Raw genomic sequence first — 26,023 nt, 5'->3', positions numbered from 1 at the left:
ATGTGCCAACAACTAACAGCATTACCTTAATTTGGGCACAGAATTTAATGAATGCTGTACTGACAGTGAAAAATCAGAGTCGTCAGGGGTCCTGTTTTCACAGAAGACATTTTGCCACCTGGCTTCACAACAAAGGGAAAAAAGTGTTTGATCGAACTGTCATGTGATGGTGAACTCAAGTTCACATTCAACAAAGCATAGCTTAGCAGCTTTTTGTGGTGAAGGAATGAGTGTAGCCTGGTGTCTGGATGAGCCCTTAAGCTCCACATTTCTCTTCAAGACCAGCTTTCTCTGCCCTGTTCACTGCTGAAAATAAGTAAACCAGACTTTTAACTGAAGCTTACCGATATCTCGACTGACAAAAAGCAACTGTGGAGCAAGTGTGTGCTTCCTGCTAGTATCAGGCTTTGATTTCCCCAGGTGCTACTTTAAATCATTGTTTTTCTCTTCATTTGAATTTTGTCAAGAGTGAGCAAGGTGAACTTTGATGTCCTCTCAACAATACCGTACTGAAAAATGGGCAGGAAGCTCAAACAAATTAAATAACTTTGAAAGGCAAACCATTGCTGCAGCTCAGCAGCATAATGCAAGAGAGCAAGTTGTTTGTAGGATTTGATTGTTTCTTGTAATTTAAGCAACATGGAAAACATTAATAATAATGCTTGCTTCATTGTGTTTTTCTGATATATTGTCTTTGTACCTGCAGTGTTTAAAAAGAATGTTATAAATTGAACAGTTTAAACTTTCTCAGGCATTTATTTTAGTGGAGAGCACGGAAACAAGTCTGCTAAAGACAGAAAAAGAATAAAATGAGAGACTGTTTTTAAGAATAAAGAACATAAAGCAAGAACGTTTGGAACTGCCCCTTTAGAATATATTCCTCATTCTTTATGACTCACTTCAGTTCTTTTATTGTGAATTAAATTCCAGAAGGAAAAAAGGCAGAATACTATTTTATGTTTCACACTGTGTGTTTGGCTAAAACTGGTGGATTCTAGTAATGTACATGCCCATGGGTTATCAAAATAGCAGGATGTTCACATGATCAGGAATGTGCAATTACACTTGTAAAGAGGAAAGCTGTCAAATTACCTTAGCTAAGGACACAAAGCAGGTATTTATGTAAGAGAATTGGCAGGTAGCTGCGTAACTGGCCATTTGGAAGTGCAGCTCCCATCCCACCTGTTTGCACATCATTGAAGAAGTACCTGCCCAGCCTGGCTACAGAGCAAAGAACTGCAAGACACAGAACTCAATTCACACTGCGATCTTTGTTCAGAAGGACAATCAGTGTATGTGTCAAGGTATTTTCCTTGAGCAAATATTTTAAAGTTTCGTGGAGTAACAGCACATACAATTATTGTGTGCTCACAGCTGCAGCTGTAAGACGCAAGAAGGGATGTTGCAGAGGTAAGCAAAATGATCCCTTCTTACTGCTTTTCCTGTGCAGAGGTGTGGTAGGTCTTCTTCCTCAGGCTTTTAAAGCAATTTCAGATCTGAAGAAAAACACCAGGGATGAACAAATTGTAACTTGGATTTTCTTCTAGTTTTGTTATCTGTTTTTGGCCAGACCCTGTTTTAGAACTGGGAAACAGTGAATGGGCAAAAATAGAACAAAGAAAACAGAAAGGTATTAATTGTTGGTACTGGGAAAATGTCTGTCAGCTGTTGAAGAGGAAAGGGAGCCCTTTGAAAGTAGGTCTGCCAAAACAGAAGTAGAGTTCAGCACAGAACAGTGTAAGGAAAATTTCTCTTGGGAAACATGTAAGAAAAGAAAGACAGAAAAGACCTAATTAAAAGTGAAGGTCTTGCAGTAAATAAATGATTAAACTTGCTTCAAAAGTGTGTAGAAACATTACTCCCTGAGAAGAATACCAAGTTAAAGTGCAGGAAAAATCCATGATAAAATTGGTGGGAGAGTTTATTTATTTATTTATTTTTATAAGAGAGTAGCACTGGATTCCTACTGTTTTATAAACACAGCGTCAAAGTACAGATATGCTTGCCTAATCAATTACTTTAGGATTCCTATAGCTTTTAGGCAACATGCATTTCCTTGGATACAAAAAATCCAATAAAAGTAATTTCATTATTTCCATTTTGGGAATCTCTCATCTCTATATAGTAAGAAAACCCCATCTCTTTCATTTTAGAAAGAATTTTACATACAGACCACAATGTTGATTCAGTATCATATTAAAGCACATGAATAAACCTACCAGTGGGAAATAAAATTAAGCCAGCACTTATATGCTTTCTTGAATTATAGTCCCTATTGTGATTTCCCCAGTCCCCTAAGAAGACTTAAAAGCTTTGGGCAAGCATGCACTCTACAGGGTGCCCATCTACATTGAATAGGAACCCTGAGTATTTTTGATGTTCACTCTTCAGAAAACTTAAGCGTGACAGGGGAAAAGGCTGAGTGGGAGGCTACCAAAATATAATCGCAAGAACATATCAGGAAAAAAAAAGCCCACAAAGGAAAACGTAAGTTAACATGTAGGCATCTTAAGAAAACTGTTATAATTAGCTAAGGAAGAAAGAGAAAAGAGGTACCAAGATTTTAAGTTTTATAATTATATGAAAAGTATAGTTGATATTTAATGAGTTGCAACTAGTTGCATTATTTTAATTAGTTTATGGTGATAAGGATGAATCTGAAGCAGACAGCTGTGAAGATTTGTTATTTTAATTAGCTAAGTGAGCAGACAGGAAAATGAACAACAGTCTTGATCCACAACAGCAGCCTCGGTTCAGCAGGGCCATGAGGGAAAAGAACCTCAACACCAACACATCACGACGTCCCTACTAAAAAAGGGTTTTGCTGGATCCTTTAGACAGGTAACACACTTCAAATAAATAATGTCTATTTCACAAGAGCAAGCATTTTTAAGAGTCTAAAATAATAAATATAAAAAGAACTGCAAAGACCAGAGCCATCAAGCTTATAACTACAGTTGAACATGCCAGCAATATGTTATGTACAGGTCTGTAACCCTAATGATGGAGTAAAATTATTGATTACAGCTTTAGCTGAGTTGTTTTGGGGTTTAGGTATAAAATGGATATTCTTCAGTTAAAAAACGCTAGGGTTTCTGAGAAGTAAAGTGCATTAAAAGTAACTCTTAAGCTGTTGACTACTTCCGCATCAAGCATATGGACAGAGCAACTAAAGAAATAGCTCTGTCAGAATGCAAAACCTTAGGAAGCTATAATACAGCTAATGGTATGACTGGAAACTCAGAGTAAAAAAAAAAAAAAAAAATCTGTTATAGGAAAACTCGTTATAGGAAAAACTTGCTTCCTAGCAGCTGCTGTGCCAATAGTAACAGCTTCAATGTGGCCATGACTGGAAGACAGCCCTTCGGGTAGGCAAAAATTTGACCACAACTTTTAGGTTCAGCTTTAGAATTCATCCCCGGGTTTCAACATAAGCAATTATTTCTAACTCAATTCACATTCTCCATTCACATTTTCAATCCTCCTTAAAGATAAGTTATTACTATACACAAATTACAACACATAGACTTATGAGTTAATAATTTACTTGTCTAGCTGGGGAATTTTCCTTTTAGTGCATTATAGATGAACCACAGACAAATTCAGTACTTTCTTGAATTAAGATCATCTAGCCAATCTAATTCTGAGTATATCAAGCAGCGCTGTTCTCTGTAGGGACGATTTAGAATAAAGTGTGCTATGGTATAAGAAAGAATGTCAAGTATTAGCTAAGACTGAATGGAAATCTATAAAAGATGACAACACCATTAGCAGCACAGTTTGGATTACTAATCTCTGCTCCTCCACAGCAAACATTTTTCTGGCCTCTACCAAGGAGGTCACTGGTCCTTCACATGTGTGAAGAAGGATCTGTAATGTAAAAATGTTTATACAAGAGTCAACACAGGCAGATTTAAACTAAGCTGTTCCTTCCTCACATTCAGATATTAGAGTGGTCAGATAACTTTTAAGACTGACAGTAGTGCATGGAGCCGCTCCCTTCCTGAAGAGTGTTTGCGATACATAATTTTAGGCACACAGCTACCTTGTTATGATATCTCGGATGTTCTCAATCCTCAGAAATAAAGGAACTTCCACTGTGGGCAAGCAGGCTTAAACAGTTTAAATATAGCTGGTTCAAAAAGGTTGGGGTCTAAGTAAACTCCACAGATGTCAATGGGGCATACTGGGAGGGCTTCGAGCCAGCCATCAGATTAGTAACAGATAAAGTGGGATGCTAGACTCTCACTATTACTCTAACAGTAAATATCAGTAGAGAAATACGAGCTTATAAAGTCATTTTTCCCTCACCCTAGTACATCCTGAAGTTGGCTATTAAAGCCTACTGAATACAAATTGTTCAGCCCCACAGCATATTTTCCCTTGGAATAGGGCACCTTCTGTAGCCTCTAAAACTTGATGTCACTTCTGTGTCTTCCTTTCATTTTTGAATCTGAGCAGCACTGGATCCACTCATTGTTGTTAATTGTCCTTCATTAGCTACCTTGCAATTTTGATTGGTTTGACTCTTTACCCTAATTGATTTGCTACTGTAATTGACTTTCTCCTCCACTGATTTGCCTTGTGTGTTTTATCATCATTTTGAAGTGTAGAAGAAACATAGAATGGAATTAAATTCTCAGTAATTGCTTATTACCATCTTGTTTTGCCTTCATTTCCCTCCCCTAAAACAACTACACATGGCTTCAAGTCTGTGCTGTGCCATCTTTTTACCAGGATCCATTATGTTTCTGAAATATTCTTCTACTTCTCGATCATTCCTCTTTCCTTTTGCTTTTCTATTTTGACATTTCCATATCTTACTGTAGGTCCTCACCACTTCACTGGATCCCATCCCAGATTCATTAACATACCTTTTGCCCCATCTCTTCTACTTCACCTTGCCAATCTCTCCTACTTCACCAGGTGTAAACCAAGGGAATTTGTCCAATTGCTTGTTGCAATGCTTTGACAGGGTAAGCTGAGGATGCTCTCTCTTTCTGGTATGGAGTTACCTTTAGTCTGTACCAATGTAGTTCCTGAAATCCCCAGCCAGCAACACACCTTTGCTTCCACCTTCAGTTCAAGAAGTGTCTGTCATTCTCCTGTCTGCCGAATCCTTAATCTGCTCCCTTCTTCCCAGCTCTTTTAATCTCTTACCAGTCACTGTCCTCTTCCACATCTTTGGCTGGTCTGGCTCTTTGTATCTATACTTCTGTTAGAAAACAATGATTTGGTCTTGCCTTTTTTTTTTTTTTCCTTTTAAAATCTAGATAATCACACTGCATCCCTCCCCTTTATTTACTTTCTTCTGTGACTACAGACTTGCTTTACTTTCATACAGGCAGGTACAGACTTCAAAACACCATCTGAAGACACAGAGGCAAGATTCCTGCTCCCAGTTCAACTTTAGAGCTCACCTTATTTATGTCCCTCCTACCAAGCAGTTATTCAGCTTTGCAAAGGGTGCAGTATTACATATACATAACACACCAAACTAGGGACAGCCACAGACATAGGTATCAATGAACTGAAAACGGGCATGTTACTAACCATGTAGGGAGAGACTAATGGAGCTCAATATGAGTTAAATTGTGCGTGGAGAAAATGGACCGTGGAGTGAACAGCTGGAGAAAATACTGATTCAGACTGGACCTGGTCACAAAATGGCTTTCTTGAGTTATAAAAATTTCAGTGTGTAAAGAAAAGAATCTCTTCTGATCCATACTGGGGAAATCCCAAAATTCTTCGACGTTTTTTTTTTCTTTTAGGAGTTGTTTTTATTCTTTAATGAAGAAAGAGTTAAACAGCTCTTCACCAGTGTAATTACTCATCTCATACTCTGGGGAAATCACCCCTCTCCAGTAAAAGTTAATTTTTGCAGCCCTGTTAACATTTGAATGACAACAAGAATGAGTTACAGGTGGTTGTTACTCAGGGCACATTACTAACTGAGTAAGTACCACCAATACCGGCCTTCCCAACACAATGCTGTTTATTGAAAAGGGGGCATCCATAAGGAAAGAACCTGAGGGAAACTGATCCTTAAACAAACAAGTGATGATTAGCATGTTTCGGAGGTGCAGTATCTGGGTTCCAGAAAGCAGGTCAAGTAGCACATAAACTCAGTCTCTTATTGTAGAGTTGGATGGCTTTATTCAAATGTATGTACTTTTTGATAGAAATCCTGGGACTGCTGAAGAGCTCATAGGAATATTTTTGGTCTTTTTTATTCTCCAATTAAAAAAAAAAAGTCAATCTGAAAGTCTATGAACATCTCCTCTTCAGATTCTTCCCTGCTAAATCCCAGCACCACTAACTTGAGCTAGGTCAGTTTGCAATGTTCAAAGATCCCATATAAAGTTAAAAACATTATGTCAAAAGTGTTCTGTCTTGGTTTGGCCAAGTTGTATACATAGTTTATCTTCACTGAATTTGATGTTAGGGTACAGGGTATGCAGTCAGCTAACTGAATTAGTAGAAAATTAAATTCCATAAAACAGAGAGAATACCACAGATTTTTTTGATTAAGTTGTATGTAGTTATTTTATGACTAAATCCACAATTAGTTATTTTATCACTTTCTTTTTTAATTACATGTTTATAACGTTCTAGATAGGATTTAGAATCTCTTTCTGGCATGTTGTATTTTTAAAGCTTCATTGTTTTGCTATATTGCAAAAACTGTACATATTTGAAAAGCAAAAAAGACAATTTATGGAGTGCCTCAATTTTAATTGCATTTTTTTCTTTTCCCTTTTTCTTAATTAGAACTCTTGTTAATTGACAGTTTTCAAAAGCAGAACCGAGACATTCTTATAGTGTTCAATATCTCCTAACAAACATTTCACTGTATTTATACTCTGGAGCTATGAAAACAGCAAAATAGTAATAAGAAATATACTGCAGTTTACGGCAAATCGATGTTTTCAGTAAGACATAATTAAAGTCACTATGCAAAATGTGATAAATAAGAAATTATTCTGAAGCACATAGCACCCAGTGTAACGCATTTGCATCTTAAGCACACTGGAAGCATTATTTGTGGTGGCATCATAGAAAGTACCTTTGTCCTAGTTGTTCTCCTATATTTTTCATGGAGAAATGGATTTCAAGTATTTGTCTTTTTTTTTCCTGTATAGCTATTCTTCACTTTTTTTTCCCACGGTCATCATGGAAGTGGGTAACAGTAATGTAAAGTTTTTTTTTATTTTTTTATTTTTTTAAATTCTTAAACTAGATAATTTTCTTATGAGAAATATTCTCTTGGGCTATTTTTTTCTGCAGAGCCCAGGAATGTTTGCAGATGAATTTTTCATGAGATCTATCCAGTACACTACAGCACATGGTGTGTTTTGCCATAACACGATTAATATTAAGTTCAGTGTTCAATAGTTGTTAAGCACAAAATGCTTTCCATAGTCAACATCCCTGTTTCTCTGCTGGCTTGTTTAGAACCTGACCCAGAGCCAGGTCATTTCAATTGGGATTTCTTCCTGGGAAAACTAATTTGTATATATAGAGAGGTGTATATGTATGTATCTCCCAGATACACAAAGACACGAGATCTTTATGCTGGTATTCCCTGTAAAGACAGAACACCAAACTGGACTCCTGCTTCGATACTGTGATTTGCCTTTTAGATGGCAAAGAAAGGGTGGTTGTCTGTGCCTTGGCTTGTCCACGGGTAAACAAGATTAGGGATAGTTTCTTCCTGTGGTTTGACCTTTTCCACAGTTTGAATACAATTCCAGCCTTGGTGGGTTTTTGTTTTATAAAGATGCCATGTGTGGACATAAGACCTGCAGCGCTGTGCGTGGCGGGGCCATCTCTGCACTGAAGTCTGCGGCATGGCAGGGCGACAGCAGCAGGATGATCAAGCACATGGTCTTTGATGGGAGACAGGTGGGCTGCAGAGCCGTGGGCTGCTCATGTCTACCAGCTGGCCTGGAAAGCAAGGCGCTGTTTTGACAGATAAACCTGACCTCATTCACTCCTTGCGAAGACTGGTGTTAATTGCATGATACTGAGAACAGGATTCTGCAATGACAGTTTATGACACGGCCTGCCAAAAGGAAAGAGCCAAGAGATTGGAAGCCAGTAGCAAAACAGCCTAATAAAATCAGTAGAAGGCCATACTAAAGGAGCACTATTGATTTGCCTGGAGACCCAAACACACAAAGAGAGGAAAAAAACACCAACAACAAAACAGCAGGGGAAATTTCTATATAAACCTTTCATTTAAAAACATAAGTTCCTAGATTAATCTCTCTGATAAACTACTGTTGCTTAATTTTGACCCATGTGCATACTGTAAATAGCTACTGACATAGCTCCCGCACTACGCAGTCAGCAAGATTTTGGAACCGTAGGGATCGTACACACAACTTTCCATTTAAATGAAAGGTGCCATCAACACCAACCTCTTCTGGATCTTCAAAGTTTTGACCTGGCTTTGAACATAAAGAATAGACCTTTGAAGTGTAAGTTAAACCTAGAAACATATGTATCAGTAAGTTTGCTACTGAAATAGCACTTTAGGAATTGTTCTTGGGAAAAGCCTGGCTAGATCTGATAATATTCATCCTAGGTTATCAAACTCATCCTAATCCCAGGAGGTCACGAGCCTTCTGCTCCTACTGTTCTATCCTAATGATCATTTTTCGGTGGAACTGTGGCCTAGCTCAACAGATATCAAGCAAACTGTCAGACACAGAGGGAAAATCTGCTCCAGTCGGAAGCTCTGTCTCATAGAGATATAAAACATGGATGTGTTGCATTGCTTTGACCCAGATGGGCTTGCTTGCAAGCAAATAGCAGATCCTTGACTTTGGATTAATTTCTTTTTCAATCTCCGATGAAGGAAGAGATTCCCTCCCCCGCCCAGTTCTTACAGGAAGTTTCACATTTTCAAACATTTTGGGTTTTTTACTTTTAGTGATGCTGCTGCAGTATGACTGCTAAAAGTGAAAACTGAATATCTTTCATGCATATTTTTTCCTACCTGAAGAAAATGGCAGCAGGCCTGCAGAGATAGCAATGAAATATATCGGGCATGCGATCAAGGCCACTTTACAACACTCATCCTCACACAAATTTCACATTTCCACTCATCCTCTCAATCAATCTGTTGTTATTCTGTTTGCCTTATGTTCTAACTCAACATGTCATCACTGTTCAAAATACATCACTTCTACCCTGGCACGCTATTTTTTGCCTGTCAGCTGTCAGAGAACTTGTGACCAATCAGTATTTTGCTTTCTGCTAGGTAGCACTTAAAACATCCTTCAGTCACCTCCCGAGAGGGAAACTTCAGCTCTTGCCAAGCTGTAAGCTGCCACATTACAGTTACCTGGGTGTTCACATGCCATCTACAACTTGAATCTGAATTACAGAGCATGGTTTGCCAACGCTAACTGGTGGGAATCAGAGAAGTTGCATGAGCTGATGACAAAAAATCCTGCAACGAGAGCTACACACCAAGAGTATCAATACACCTGTGTAAAAGACCGAAGAATTTGATAAAACCAGAGTGCCGGTAATACCCACTGCAATAACTCGTGGCTACCTATTCTGAGAGGTGAGAACAATGACCTGTGCAAATAATCAGCAGCATATGTTCGATATGAAACATGCAAGAATAAATGTTGTATCTGAACAGAGGTGCTGCTAACAGTCCTTGAGTTTCAGCTATAAAATCATGTGGGATTGAAGAAACCCCCCAGAAGCCATCTAGTCTAACCTTTTGGCCAAAGCACACACAGATGATGCACCACAAAATTTCACTATCCCCACAAACACTGGGAATTTCTAGCACTATTTCTCTCATGCCTGGGTTTGCCTCCTGTATGTCATTAACGTTTCACATCCTCACAGAAGGATTGCCGGTATTACTGTCCTGTAAATCTTGTGCGTCCTTTGAAGGATGGGCAGATCTGTTATCCGGGACTCTGAGTAATGGCGAAAGGCAGGCAGTCCAGGAGTCTCTACCCTCTGCTCACAGCTCTGGGAGGCATGAAGGCATGACTTGGTGCACATCCAGCGAGGCTGGCACCGAATCTAGGCCAACGAGCGCCGCTGAACCCGGGCGAGCTCTGCGGAGAGGCCAGCTCTCCATCACCCACCATGCTCCTGCTCTTGCCTGGCGCTGGGAACCCAGCCCGGACCCACCTGCGCACGATGCCAGGTTCGGGTGGGGAAACATGGAGCCTGCTCCAGGGCCACAGTTGGATCTGAAAACCACTTAGTCGTGTTTGCCTGGTGCTGCACCTGCCAGACCCAGACTGATCGCTGAGCCAATACAAAATAACCTGGCTGGCTGTCCGTGGCATTGCTCACACAAGAGAGATCACGTGCCTGTGGCAAAGAGAGCGAGGTCTGTCTATAATGGCGCATTATACGACATGCTTGTCCGTAAGGCAATAGTGAGTTTGCAGCTCTAAAAGAAACCAATCGAGGTTACAATGTCTGAACACAACCGTAACAGGGAGCTTTACCCATTTGTTTGAAGTGGGGTGCCCCAGAACATAACACAGCTCTTTTCTACTTTCATTAATACTTGTGAAAAGCACAGAAAGACACACTGATCTGTCCAAATTAACATCAGCAGTGTTTCCTCTTCTCTGTTAATCAAGCACTTCTAAATGACGACTAATAGTTGACCAACAAAAGGAAATTGATTTTTCTGACATTTATTTGCTTACATTCAATAACCTTGTTCCTTGAAATAAGTTCATCAGTGTGCTGAAAAACAAGCTTTGACTTCTGGTATTTGAAAGCTTGAAAGGCTGTAGTTCAGCCATACAAACCTAAGAAAAAGCTGGAAATGTAAATATTCTGCATGAAGGAGAAAAAGACGGGAGTGACTGGCCAGCAGAGATGCAGAGAGTTCAGTTAGAATTTTATAATCAAGGGCTACGGCACGAAATGTCTCACAGTTGTTAGCTCAGTTATTTTCCCACATCTTCATTAACTCAGCAGTTCTTATTTTGCCGCAGCTATAATTTATGAGGCACTTTTACACATTTAAAGAGAATTAACTTAAAAAAAAAATCAAACTACTGAGATATTTGGACAAATTACTACACAAGTGAAACAGTTACACAGGTGCAATACTGTGCGACACTCTAGTATCATGCTCTGGATAGTCTGCACTCATCTACTATACACTAGACCTAAATTCTGGCACAGTTATTAACAAACCCAGTTCATTCATCAGAACTGTTTTCCTTAGGACACCCAAAATAGAAATGGGATTAGGTGATCTAAACAGTTAAACTAATGGCAAACAGACTATCTTTGCCAGGGAGATAAGCACAGTATCTGTGTTACTGCACAGATAACTGCAACGTTTTTATGTTATAGGCTGTTTCTTGTCTAACTTCCAGGTATTTTAAAGATTCCTGCAAGTATCACAAATCAAAAAGAACCACCTCTAGGAATCATTTTTGTTTTATGCAATGAAAGTCTCGGCTCAAAAACTTCACCTTCAAAAACTTGCTCAGAGTTATTGGTAGCAGTACAGACTGAATCTGATGTCAGAAAGTCTGACTTGAAAGCTTCCATTTACCCCAAAAAGAACACAAATATGTGTTCGGTTCACAGTACCACAACCCAGTGCCATGCATTTGTTTCTTACACATGTTGTTTAATTTCATGTCCATCATTCTTTGGACACAGCTATAAGCCACATTGCTTATATAGCCAACCAGGGCATCCTCAAAGTCTTGATTTTCCCAGGTTGCTATTTCTACACCTCCCAGTGATTTCTAGCAAGAAAAAAACACCACCACCACCACCGAAAACCACAACAGATCAAAAGAATTTCCTATCATATGATGTATCTTCAACTATTTGCTGCACTTAGCTGTGCAGCAATAGAAAATTCTAATCACCCATCTGAAAAAAAGAAAGCCCAAATTTTCAGGCACTACTTTTCCTTACGGAGCGGCCTCCAAAGGTGACCTAGAGCTCAAAAAAGCTTAATTTGAATTGAGTATGAAAGCACTATCACATATTAGAGTGTTTCATTTTTTCAATGGGAATATCAGAATTGGCCAAAGGAGAAGGAAATACAGTTCATAACCAAATCTCTCCAGGTTGACTGTCTCTTTCTGTATCAGGTTCTTGTTTACAGGTCTGATTTTAGTGAACTGAATAACCTTGGGTATCACTAAACTCTGCCTGTCTCTTCTGATCCCTGGGAAATCTCTTTTTCATCACCTTGGAAAGCTGGCTCAGGGCTCTTGCAGTAGTCTGGGAACTTGCTCAGTATGATACAGGTACAAGAGCTAAGCTACTTGTTAATGCTTTTTTTGTCAGAGTTTTTGACTAAATATAGACTTCAGAAAGCAAATGGTTAGCTAACAGGCCAGGAGGCATAGCATTCCAATTTAAAAGTGTTCATTACAAGCTTTGTAATTTAGAAAATAAAACAGACCAAATACTGAGCAAGGGGCTAAGTGACTTCATAGCCAGGAGTAATTCCACTGACACTATGCATGCTCTTACAGAAACACCATTGTCTGAATAATGGAACAGTAACAATTTCTTTACCATATAGGCTCCGATAAGCTAAAGTATCAACAATTTTCACAGAATCCTTTAGTTGGCTGAATTAAGACACACTCTTGATTCCTTGTCAGAGGAGGATGAGAATGGTCAGTGACACACAGGATCATCTTCCTCTTCCTCCCTCTGGTCTTTTTTGTATAGATAAACCAGAAACTTAAGAATGAAAATTAACCAGCACTTGTAGAATAAAAATATACGTGAATCTGTGTAATTACAGGGGGGCTGTTACCCTCAAATAAAGTCTTTGAATCCCCAATTCAAAACACACTAGCATTTGCAAAGTGGTAGAAATTAATTCACATGGCTGCAAATTGATTTATTCCTTACTGGTTTGGCTATATTGATTATTCCAATTCCTTCGTAACTGGCTTAACTTTAGATGTCATTTTTAGGTTATGTGCTTACCATACTCTTCTCATCTGATTAAATTACAGCTATGAATCAATTCTCTCTGCCATGAAACTGAATTTTCAGAGATGTTTTCACTTAACTTGATATGAGGTTATTTAGCTTTTCCCCTGCAGACAGTTTCAATGAATGTGTGTTCATTCCACAGGGTTGCAAATAGGAGCAGTATTTTAATTTTACTAATTTTAATTGTGAAGCTCACGGGTAAATCTCACTCAGCATCACAGATGGGATACGTTTCCTAACTTAGAATTGTCTTTCTCATTTAGACATGCTTCTCAGCTGCTTTTTGGAATGAAATCCCTGCGAGTTGAGAGGAGTTTCTCATCCCTGTGCCGTTTGTGTAATTTCCTCCTGCCAGCAGTAGAGGGCCAGAGGCCAGACCTGCATGGATGCAAGAAGAGAGCGGGCACATCCCTCACCAGGTAAGGTATAGATCTGCTGACAGCAAACTTTTTTTTTTTTGTTTCTTTGCATCTGTCCTACTCTTACAGCAAGTGTGCTGTTATGAACTAATCACACACAGAGAATTAAGTTACTGATGTCACAGAAGCCAGCCTTTTGTGAGTGGTGCCTGAGGTAGAGGGTGTTGGTGAAGGGTCCAGGTTTGAGTCAGGCGGTGTTGGCCGCCCCAGCCTCCTGCAGAGGGATTCTGCAAGGGGCAGGGATTTCTTATACTGGGACTGTTCTGCAGCAGCTGGGGCACTGTGCAAATAAAATTTTAAAAATTCGGATTTGCTCAACTAGGAAATACATAGGCAATCTTGCCATCAGTAAGAGATACAGAACAAGGCAGTGACTTCTGCTCATGTTTGTATTTACTCCTTAACTTTTTTTTTTTTTCCTTCACAAACCACAGAGAGAACAGGAAACAGATTTTAGATGTAAACATTAAAATAAATCTTAAAAGATATTTGTACCAAGATGAAGGGGAGCTCCATTCAGGATAAATACAAGTCTTTAGAAGATCTAAATATCAGAGTGAGCTACTCTCAGTTCAAGCACTTAAAGACCAGCTCTCCCTTTACCTGCAGTCTCAAACATAGGTTTTTATATATTTGTTTTTATAACATATGAAATGTAAAACTTCTGTGTAAAATGTTTTATAGGTATTCAGTAAAGATGATGAAGGCTGTGCAAAGAAGAGCAGATAGAGTGCTTTTGTTTTTCTGCGAAACTTCCATAATCAGGAAACTCTCATGTCAAAGTGATTAGTTACTGCATAAGTGATACTTTTTCTTTACTTGAGAAAGAGATATGAAACAGAAGCTAAAGGTTACAAAGTAAGTTATGCACCTGCATACATTGCTGTTCTTGACTCTGAATAATTCAATGAGTTCTTCCCATCACCCACCTCATTTCTCGATCTCTAGAGCTTTTTTGAGGGGCTGCTTCTTCTGACTACATCACAACACAATCCCAAATGAATGAGCATTTTTGATATGGTGCACACTAGATAACACTGTTCCTATACAATTAAGTTCTGCATTTGTTTCAAAGAAGCTTTGAAACTTTACAGAAGAGGAAACAGAACAGAGCCTGTCATCTTCAATTAATAAAGTCCCCTATTTTCTCCTCTTTTATAATTGAAAGGACTATTATAAGTCCTTAGCTGTAACTCTAGGGTTTTATGTAGTTCTCTGCATAATCATTATGGAAATAAGTGCTTTACCAATTGTTCTAAGTGAAGTAGGTTACAGAAGGGCAGTTACAGAAAGGTGCAGACAGGATTTACAGATATAAAGGTGGAGACAGGTGTTACAGGATTATTTTTTTTAGCTAGCACAATATCACGACATTCAAAAATCAGGAATTTAAAGATCTTTACACCCCCCAAAACCTCTCAACTTTAGCTGCAGCGATTCCAGATGTTATCGTCTTCCCAAACATTGTCACTCACAGCATCCGTTCCTATAAACCACTCTGTGCTGACATTTGTACTGAGACTGCTGATGGTGGAGGGTCTCTATCAGAGAGAGGCCAGACTGATGGTAGGTTCTCAACCTGGAATATATCATCTGCATATGAACAAAACCACCTCAAATGGATTTACAGACAGTTTTAGAAATATGTACAACACAATGTCAAAACTCACTTGGTGTTTCTTTATAGGTACACAGTGCTATATTATTCTGATCAATGCAGGGAAACACTTCAATGAACTTGCAATGCATACATTTTTATTGCAAAAATTAAATCTAATTTAGTATTATTAAAATAGTAATTTCACAAGCTACCTCATGCTAATTATAGACACTGAGAATTACGCTAAGCAAGAGTTACTAGTTTCTAAGAATACAGATGGATAACCAGAAGCCAAAATTCTGCTGTGACAGCGCAGTGCTGTCATGCTTATTTTTTGCACTGGGAAAACCATACAACTCCTGAAGTCTCTGACCTCGGTACATTTATTGTTATCACAAATTCGTACCTAGAAAACTTGCAATAGGTTCTTACCTCTTTCACCTGAAATTTCATTGTCACAGGTTTTTTGCTACTTTAAATAAACAACAGAGCCAGAGCGACCTAAACCTAACCCTAGGCTGTGAGTTCTGCCTTGAGCCACCCCAATACCATGGGTAAGGACTGTGCAGATGCCAATCCTTGTAGCTGGCCCTCCTTTGCTTTGGGAAGCTTTCTGAGCCCCATTCCCACCAGACGGCTTGGATTTCTCCTTCTCAGAACTCTAACATTAATCTCAATCTTAGAGATCCCTTCAACCTTCAACCACGCTTAGTACGTGACTAAGCTTCAGCTTTCTTGTTCTTGGAACTATAACGGATACTGAGATATTTTCACGTGTATGAGTTCTGGTGGAAAACCAAGCAAAAGTCCTGGTTGCATAGCATCCCCTTTTCCTGTCCATTAAACAAACTGCTATTAATCATGTTAACCAGTCCTTCCCTAAGAGTCTGTTCACAGATACTCAGATGAACATTAACAGCACATGACAACCGCAAGCCTGGGGGCACTTGAGCCACCCTGAAGAGCCACGCTGTCAGGGCAGGTGACAGCAATAGCCTGATTTAGTCACACTCTTCAGTGTGGAGGCCTGGGAATTGGGATTTCAGAATATACTATGATGTGAACCTGGTATATATTTCAGATGAGCTGATAAGGCAAAATTGCTGTTTGCTCGCCTCGGCTGATGGCAAGGTTATTGCTGAACTGTCATAGGAAAAGCTAGAGGAAGACTGGCCATAAAGCCACCTGAACACAGTTTAAAGAATATAACAGTTCCTACAGTACAGCAGTGACAAAGACAACATCCTCTGCAATACAGTTTGTGAAGTCAGAGCGTTGTGTCCTCAGTAGGATGCTGTTCACTCAACATATGATACTACTTCACGTACTCAGCTTTACAAACCAGAGGAAAAATTAAATGTCATAAGCTTCCAATTTTAACTAAAATGTCTATATTCTACAAGAAAAATAAACAGAGCTGGAACAAAGGCATCATATTAGTATGTATTTATGACTTGCAACAACCTCTTAACGAGCTGACTGTGTTTTCTCTTGTACCTGCCAGACTTGTGCTGTGTTACAGAGCATGTGAATGTGTTTTTACCATCAGATAGATAATCTTCAAGAGCTGCTTTTGCTTGATTTGTCAAAGGTAATGCTTTGTACACCTCTGGTGGGAATGCTGAGCTAGCTGCTGAATAAAGAGCTAAGAGGTCTAGATGTTGGCTTCCTTCCTTTTAATTATTGTCTCACATGTAAAGGAGGCTGTTTTATATTTCAGAGCACAAGGGTCATATAAATAGTCTTTAGTACAGAAAAAGAGCTAGACAGTTTCACGGTTATAATTTAGAGTCTAGTTCCATTTCAGTTATTTAGTCTTGAAGCCGAATGAAGCAGAGAAATATGAATTTTTATGATATTACCTCTCAAAAATATATTGTTTTGATCTTATACAAATCCTCCATCTTCCAAGCCAGAAACATTTTGTCGAGACTAGCTTTTTATAAAAGTGAAAATGAGATGTTCTAGCAATTTCCCAAACACAATTTGAAAGAAATAAGACCACTTTTTCTTCCCCTCTGAAAGCTATACTAGCAATATCTGATACACACACACACAAAAAAAATTAAAACTTTTAAAGTTCACCTGAAGTGTAAGTATCTGTATTAAAACAGAAACTATCAGTGTTTGAACATTACCATGATTGTTCTTTTTAGAGATTATATTCATGTGATGAATTTTACTATGTAGATGTAATGTAGACTTTTCTAAATCACTTGACTACGCATACCATGACATTCTGAGTAGAAGATTAGCACCGTATCAGTAGAACACATTTTAAATGGATTAAGAATTGACTACTGGACAAACCTGAAAATGGTGCAAGTTACTATTTACATAAATAAGGGGATTTCTTAACCCTCAGACTGCAAAATTAAGCTAACTCTCATGGTCAAAGACATGCACAATTTTTTTGTCGCTCTGCACTTCAAACAGGACAAGATTGGAATGATATGCAAATATATTTACTTCTAGTTCTCATTAAAAACAGTCAGGCAGATCTTAACACAAGACACTGTCTGCATGAAACATCAGAAAGATGATTCAGTGGTAATGCGTGCTTCTGTGCTTGTTTACAAGTGAGGGAGAACAACAAATTCCTATGAAAAGCAGTCATAACAAGAGTTGAAATTATCTGACCTGTCTTAACTTTCCAGTAACTACAACTTCATGTACTATGTCTGCTTTAAATAGGCCTGTTTTGAGAAAGTACCCAGTTTGACCCCATTGTGATCTGCAGAGCTCACCAATAAAAATGAGCTGAGAGATTAGGAAACAATTTCCAGTTTGGTTTCATTATCACTCAAAATTGTGGGGGACTGTAAGCACATCCACAGCTATGCAAGCTGTTCCCATTTGCACTGCTGGCAGGGAGGGATAGCACACCTACGCACCTGAACATTCATAGATCAGTGAAATTCCTGGTCTGATTTTGGAGGGATGGGGCTATGAGACAGATGTCTTTAGACAACCAATGCACAGCTTGCAGAAAAGCTTTCAAATACCATCAGACAGGTAGTATCTCCCAACACAGTGGTACAATCCCAGCCAATAAAGACAAGCAACTAATGAGGTCTTAAAGTCTTCCCTCATTAATTTTAAGAGCTGAGGAAACGAACCTTACCGTAGCCATGCTTATGATTCTTGATTTGTTACTGGCTTGGATTATAGCAGGCTCCAAGTGGAGAGCTGAGGGAGAGATGGAATAGCAGTTGTTGCTACTTAGTCTAGGATCCGCAAAGATGTGTAAATTCTTGGTAACCTCCTTGTCTCAGCTGAGCTTGAGTAAGAGGGGAGGAAATCTGCAGTATGCACCCTTTGGGACTCTAAGGCACTGATCTTTTTGATGTACATTTAATGAAGATTTAGCAAAGTCCTCTTCAGTTGTTCCACAAACCATTTTCCAGTAAGTAGCTTTCAGTTTGGAAAAGCATCTTAAAGCTTCAGGTGCTTAATTAAGACAATTAAGAAAAAGGTTTAAGAAAATTGCTTGCAGGGAAAAACTGCTCTTTTTTCTTAAGCAGGAAGGGGACAAGTGATCACCTTTCCCACAGAAAGAGGGGTGTTGGTTAATGACATGACAATTCACTGTTGGAGGAAGAGCTGGTGCACAGGGCAGGGGCTGGGGACCAGCAAGAGCACTGCGCCTTCCCAGCAGCTGGATGTGAGGAACTGGCCACAGGCTGCTCCACCACAGGCCCTTGCTAGCCCCAAAGGACAGAAGGAAAGCAGGCCTGCAGTCACCCACTTCCTCCCTTCCGATGGGAAGAGATGAACAAACAGATTACATTACAACTGGTGCTATTAGAATACCTCTGCTTGGGCAACCTTGAAATTTAGAGCAAAGAACCAGCTGCTTGCCAAAAAACAGCTAACCACCTAATTGTGCCACCACCAAAAAATGATCTGCCTTTTGGTGTCAACATAGATTTTCCCATCCTGATCAAACTTCTCAGAACTAATAAGATCTGCTTCTGCCTTCTCTATGTGCACATACAGCCAGGTAAATGCATGCAATGTGACAATCCTCCCTGGGAAGCTCTGTCAGGTACCAGCTTTATTTCCCCTCCATCACTGCAGTGTCACGTTGTAAGTACATCCCTGCAAAATCAGCACAACCCCCTTGGCTGCCCATCCTGCCTGCCAGGCCTGACTTAGCTCTGCACTGGTTATCGAACCTGAAATGATTCGCCTGTTGGTCTCAGCATCACGTGGAAGCCAAACCACGTGGTGGAATCCACCACCCCTTTCCCCAAAGTCACCAAATACTGAGTCTGCTGACACAGGCTGTCAAGTGACATACGTTTGATCGTGCAGCGCTCTAATTAATCGATCAAACCCAACCTTTCAGACCAGGCAGCGGAGAGCATAATAAGCCAAATCACAGAACAGAGCTGTTGCATTGATTTCTGTTCATCTCATCTCTCCCCAGCACCAGCCTATCGTTGGGTCTCATCCAGCTCCTGCCCCACTGCAGCAGCTTCATTGGCAGCACCCACATCCAACAATGCCAGCCACCACCACAAAATGTCACCACCATCACCAATGCTACCTGGAGCTTCAGCATCGTATAACCATCATGCCACTGTCCTTCTGATACTGCTGGACAATCGGCAGTAAATACATTGGGAATAAATAAAAGCTCTGCATTAAAGAGGGAGATACAGATTAACTTTTTTTTTGTTCCACTTAATTTCACCAGTGTTTCAATTATGCTCAGTTCTTATAATTGTAGCTGTACAATACGCTGCTAGAGAGTGGTTTGTAAACAGCATGGTATCAAAAGAAAGAAATAGCTTAATCCCCATGTGGTTGGCTCTACCTCACTAACTGTGATGAAGGTGTAGACACAGGAAAATACATTTAGTACAAATATCAAAAGCAAGGCTCAAATTCTAGGTCCCAGTTGGCCTCTTAGTGTTCCTCTGCAGTTGGAGGGCTGGGATAAGAAAGCTGCTTCAACCAGTCAACAAATATTTTGCTCTCTATAAGCTATCTATTAGACTGGGAAAACAGCAGCCACAGCGTTACTTGTAACAGGCTCCATACTCTAACAGACATCACCAGGGCAAAAAAAAAGTGTGTGGAGGATTGACAAAGAAATCATCATAAATTGTTTTTTAAAGTGCACTGACAACTGAGCTATCCTTCAGCTATCCCTCCCATCCATCAGTAACACAGGCCACTTATGTATTTTCATCTTTTCCCCTGAAAGGAAAACTCCTTTAGAGGTTGATCCAGAGTAAGGGCCCTACACAAGCACTCCTTAGCCTTCTGCCCCTTGGACCCAAACTGAGGTGAAGCACATGCTAGCAGTAGTTTCCAACACGAGAAGTACTTTCTCTAAGGTGGAAATGGTTTTTGCATCTGACATTAGAGGCTTCTAGTCTCTGTGACTTCATGCACAAGCATGTGTGGTGTATCCACTCTATAGAAAGTTTAGGCATTTATGTTAGCCCTAATAGATTTCTTTGCTGGGCGACGAAGAAGGCCAGTTCCCATATAGGAGACTCACTGCATCACTTGTAGGCTCTGGTTTACGTTCTAGAGGATCCTCTCATCATCATTAGGACCATAAAGGCATTTACTTCCTTGCTTAGTTGCCTTGTGTTTGGCGTTGTGGCAACTCCTACATGTCATTCTGTAAAAAGGGAAAGGAGAAAAAAACAAGAATCCTCCAGAAATGTAGCTGAAGAAACAAAGCTTGTAGGTAAAAAAAGAAATTCCAAAGTTTGCTCATTTAAGGGAAATTTTGAAAAGAAAAGGAAACAAACAACAACAAAAGCTGAGTTCCATCAGCCATATGAAATGTGGTTGCCTTGCATGAAAATATCTACTGCAACCATTTGGTCTTGCGTGTTAGATGCTGCATGCATAATTATAAACCATCATTTTTATTATGGAGAACAAGTGGCTAAATTTTTGCCAGCAGTATAAAAATAATGTCATTTGCTTTGAAACTCTCGTAAAAAATCTTATGATCGAATACAAGGTGTTTTATAGAAGCTTCCTTTCTACATCATTACCTGTCACATTCAGTTCAGAACAGAGCTAACATTGGGCATCTGGGAGAAGGAGTGCTTTTGCAGGTTATGCTTCATGAGCAGAATATGGCAAGCAACACGAAATATTTTAAATTTTTCCCCTTTGTGGTCAGAAATAAAAAGTGTAATAAATATGTTAAGAAGGGTTAATGAGTCCCAAGCAGCAAGATCTTCATCTTTTGAAGACTATTATGAACTGTAATTATCTAATTACTGTTAATTGGTTGAGTGGGAGGATGAGGGAGTACTGTTGGTGTAGGAGAGCATGCATTGTGCTGTACATTCGGTACTCTGACACCACTGGGTGTAATACTCTCGTTGCTCAGGAATACCAACAACTTCCTCACAAAGTTTTTTTGGTTGAGTTTGCAGGTTTTATCTGTGGTTTAAAAGCTATCGCTCATACTTCATGCTGCTTGTGTGCTAAGTTAGGAAAGCTGACTGACTTCAATACTGCTGAGATCTAGTGGAATCCCTAGAGTCTACATTTTTTACTAGATTTTCCATGGAGTTTAGCATCTTCTCCATATTCTTAAAGAGCTGCACACTACAACCCTGAAGCAACCATGGCTTCACAGCAACTAGCCTTGTGCATCTTGAATCCCAGGAACAAAGCAAAAGGCTACCTCTAATGTAATTAGTCTAAATGGACTGTGATCCCACCCTGAAGGCTTAATCTTTTTGGAAAATAGAAATTTTGGCATACGATGTCTTTGTAAACATGAGTCTAAGCATCTCCAGGACAGTGCTGAACATAAGTTGTCATTACCTCCACAATGAGGATTATAAGAGTTCTGTGCCTCAAGAATTAATCCTTTCAAAAGCAGCTTAATGGGGATGAGATGATCAGAAAAAGGATCAATTACTCACAACAGCACTGTTTTTGTTACTCAGTTTTGTGCTGGAACACTCTGTACAGGTATGACTACCCAAGTCTGATCTAAGCCATGTTCGATACGAAGAACAAACTTATGTACTTAACTAATTATTCTACTGATCTAACAGTTTGAAATAACTGACTGTGAAGCAGAGGACTGTGGTGGGTAAGGCTTCTTCTCCACAAATAAAACACAAAATAGTAATTCATGATGCTAGACAACTTGAATACCCGAATAGTATCTTGATGTTTGGTCAAATGCTTTCCTCCTCTGAGAAAACTGATGAGAAGATTTTCAAATTCCTGCTGCATTAGGAAAACAAATGGACACACCAATATCTGGCACGCATCATTACCTGCTCACCTGGTAGGCAAAGGTGCAAACTGAGCCTAATATCCCTCCTTTGTCTTCTAAAACTCAGTCCCAAGTCCTAAACGCATTACTTACTGCCCAGAAACCCTTGTTTCATTAAACAGCCACTTTGCTTGTTAACACCTATTGCACTGACGCTGGGACAGCGGAAACCACGGAGCAAAATCACTGACATTAGAAGAATTAACAGATGGTTAAAAATTGAAGACAAGCCTCTGTCATTTGAATCTGGGAAGGATGGACACATTTCTGCCTGCTCCTCACATCTCAAACAATTGAGCTGGTAAAGCACTGGCCATGCTGTCATGTGCATCAGCTCCCTCAGAAGCAGGGAGCTCTGTTCAGTTCACAAAATGCTGTCAGATGGAGGAGAGGCCTTTAGGAGAAGACAGCAAGGTGTCCTTCAGCATGGGGGAACCCTGAAGAAATGAGAATGATAATCTGAGCACAGAAAATACATTGCTGTCTGCCTGGATATCACACTTCTTAGCCACCCACTATAGATGTGAAAGTAGACGGTGCTTTTGTTCAATTTCAGTTCCCTGCAAGAACATGATTAAGTGCAATTTAGAAGACCATTTCCATGCAACTGCAAAATAATTTGAAATTTGTATCTGATAGTGTAGTTTGCTACTTAAAGAATGGTTTCTTTACAAAAGAAAGCTATCATGATAACCACTTTCTTCACAAATAGATTGGTTTGTAAGGGGTCTGAGAAAGCGTTAAGGACAGTAAGCAAGGTACAAGCTTCAAGGGCAAGGCAAGCAGTACGGGTAGCATTTGTTTACTCAGCCATGGCCCCTTTTAGTAGGAAGTAAGAAGTTGTATGACATGGTATCAGCTGCCTGCTTGGGGGGGTTTCTTGGCAACAAGATCAAAAACCACTTCACTGTTACTAAACAAGCAAACAAACAGACAACACAACAAAAACCACAACTGTAAAGGTAGATTGGGGAAAACTTAAATTCATGTTCCTGACTTTCACCGCCACTCTTGCACCTTAAGAGTCCAGCGCACTGTCATGAAAATCACATGCATGGGGTTTGAAGCTATATAGAACCAAACCATTATACTTCATTCCTGTCTTTTAAAGGCTCAGCATGAATTTCTGAACAAATTGGACACTCATTCTCATTACAAGCACCAACCTAAACAATCTATGACAATTTCATGCTCCTCCTAATCTTTTTTTCTATCTAGATGTTGACAACAGATTTATCACTAGAGTTTCTAAGCATCTATGATTAATTTTGTAACCAGCACCATAGGATGATCAACAAGAAATTCTCTTAATTTTAGATCTGATTATCCAGCAAGCCTCATTTTTTCCTGAAGTGTTATTCACAAAGAAATGTAAAAGTAGGAATTAATATGGTCTTGAATTAATTTCCCTCACCAACCAGATGGCCTAATTACTGGCACTGAAAGAGCCAAGAAGGAAGAGTCCTTGTACCAGATTCAAAAGACTAGCATACAGCATTTTTTATTATTATTATTTTTTTTAAGTCTTAGTGTAATGCAAAGTATAAAAAGATGTGGGGAAAAAAAAGTCAACCTAAAATTACTTTTTCTACTGTCTTCCAAACTGGAATGTCTACTAAATCAAATTTTCATTTTTACACAATGAATACAACACGCCTGAAGTTTTTTTCCAATGCAAATTTGAACTATACAACTAACGAATAAAGGTATTGTAAATATCATTCCAGTGCCCCTATCCATCTGTGACTCACACCATTATGCAGATGCATATGAACTTCACATCTTGATATCCTGTGAAGCCTGCAGGTATTCTTCATATTTTATTGATCTGAAGAATCTTATTTTTTTTTTTAATTAAATAAGCTTTTAAACATCAACTTTTTAAGATTTAAATAAGAAATGAGGATTTCTGACATACTTTTTGACACCCTTCTAGCCCTATGTAGTCCTACCAGATGCGTAACCGGACGACTGGACATTCCAGTTAAGATGAACACAGGTGCACAATCTTTTATGAGTAGCACTACAAAAATATAGCTTAAGTAAAAGTACAATATTAAAAATAGTATGTCATCATTTGCAACATTATCTTATTCATCTAATGGCTTTAATATCATCAATATTTGTTTTAAGCTCCTGATTTTAAGGCAAGTTAAAGCAAAGCAACACAATTTTACTCCATTAAAACAGCTCTGTCTGAATTTAAACGAATAGACTAACCCAAATTAGAACAGGGCAGTACCCTCTCCCTTTTTGTTCTTGTTTCTGGACCCTTTTGCTCTTCCTGACTGCCCAAACCTTACCAGCAGTGAGGTAGGAATGGTACCCTGCTGCCCAACAACTAGTGTAAAATTACTGCTCTGACAACTACAGTTGTCACTTCTCTGCGCAAAGCAAAACCACTTTTTGTCTCAGTTTCTGCATCCTTACTTCTGGATAATATCCCTGAGTGCACTGGGATTTAGATTAACGTGTAAAGCTTTTTGAGACTCTTTACCAAAGGCAGCAGTGCAGAGTAGTGTTTTCCAAATTATATTGCAAGGGGTAGCTCATAAGATTTGCTATAAAGGTACCTGATCATCAAAAGCAACTGCTCCCATTGGCTTCAATGGATTTAGTTGTAGCTATGGATGAGCACGGGCTTGTTTCTTAACAGCCATTGTTCCTGGCATCATTGTTTTTCTCTCTGGCTAGTGATTTTCTCTGCTTCTTTTCTTATGTGCCCTATAGTAAGAATATTTGCACAGAGATAAAAGATATCACCTTCCAAATGGAAACATTCAAAGGAATTAATCATTTAAGAACATAACTTGTGAGAAAATCTGTCATAATTCTGAGGCCATTTGCATTTGGATTAATTTCCAAAAGCTCAGCTGAATCTTCCCGCACTAATGAAGCTGCGTACGATTTTCACCTTAGGAAAGAGTCTGCAGTCCCATGCCTTTCACTTTGGGGTTTATCTTATTCAGAGAGAGCAGAAATTGTTTAAATCTTGCAGTGTTAAGAAGTTCATCTGAGTGTCTCAGGGATCTATACAATTATATTCAATGCAGTTAAATGTCTCCCCTGGAGGATGCCCAGGGGAAGAGGGCTAAAAGCATCACCAATATTCAGAAGCTTCCTGTTTCTTAGTATCAACACCCCTCTACTCAGATTTACTATTGATTTTACTACTGAGGGAGAGGACCGTGAGGTGGATTGGAAACTGCCAGGTTGGTCTGGGGAATGATTGAGGTGCTGTTTAGGATGCCCTCACCAGCCTGGAGAAGTGGGCAGGCAGGAATGTCACCAGGTTGGAAGGGAAACGCAAAGCCCCACACCTGGGGAGGAATTATCCCTTGCCTTGCTGCAGGCTGTCTTGAAAGCAGCTTTGCAGAAAAAAATCTAGAAATCCTGGGGGGCAGTAGATTGACCATGAGCTAGTGATGCACTCTTTTTCCCCCGCTAATTAGTGTTATTGTAAGTAATCTGGCACTTAGATGTCTGCACACAAGACACTTTCAATGTGCCCCTTTCTTCTAACCATTTTGCTATTAGTTATTAAAATTGAGTCCCCTGATGTTTCAAGGTTTCTTTTGTAGGGTTCCTATTATTGCATAACTCTCTGATTTCTTTTCAAAATTAGAAATTTAGATGCAAAGAGAAGTGAAAAAATAGCTTTAAAAACCTCAAAGGACAATTATGGGAACATGTCATATGGGTGTTTCTTTAAAATCAGCATTTTTAAGCAAGTCTCAGCAT

The 26,023-nt window shown here is 39.3% G+C and overlaps 1 protein-coding gene and 1 long non-coding RNA gene across 3 annotated transcripts in view; one reads left to right on the top strand and one right to left on the bottom strand.

Moving 5' to 3' along the window:
• TMEFF2 (transmembrane protein with EGF like and two follistatin like domains 2) overlaps nt 1–26,023 on the bottom strand; it is a 329,406-nt gene that overhangs the window by 251,271 nt on the left and 52,112 nt on the right. The window lies entirely within an intron of this gene.
• LOC308197812 lies at nt 1,282–19,755 on the top strand. 2 transcript variants are annotated; one of them, XR_013953298.1, is made up of 3 exons: nt 1,282–1,410; nt 13,251–13,406; nt 19,439–19,755. It is a non-coding gene; the product is annotated as an uncharacterized lncRNA (long non-coding RNA). The 2 variants fall into 2 exon arrangements; XR_013953299.1 differs by having other exon boundaries at nt 13,251–13,411.

The sequence above is a fragment of the Anser brachyrhynchus genome (genome assembly GCF_964034855.1).
Source record: "Anser brachyrhynchus genome assembly, chromosome: 7".
Classification (NCBI taxonomy): domain Eukaryota; kingdom Metazoa; phylum Chordata; class Aves; order Anseriformes; family Anatidae; genus Anser; species Anser brachyrhynchus.
This window is presented reverse-complemented; position numbering and strand designations above follow the sequence as displayed.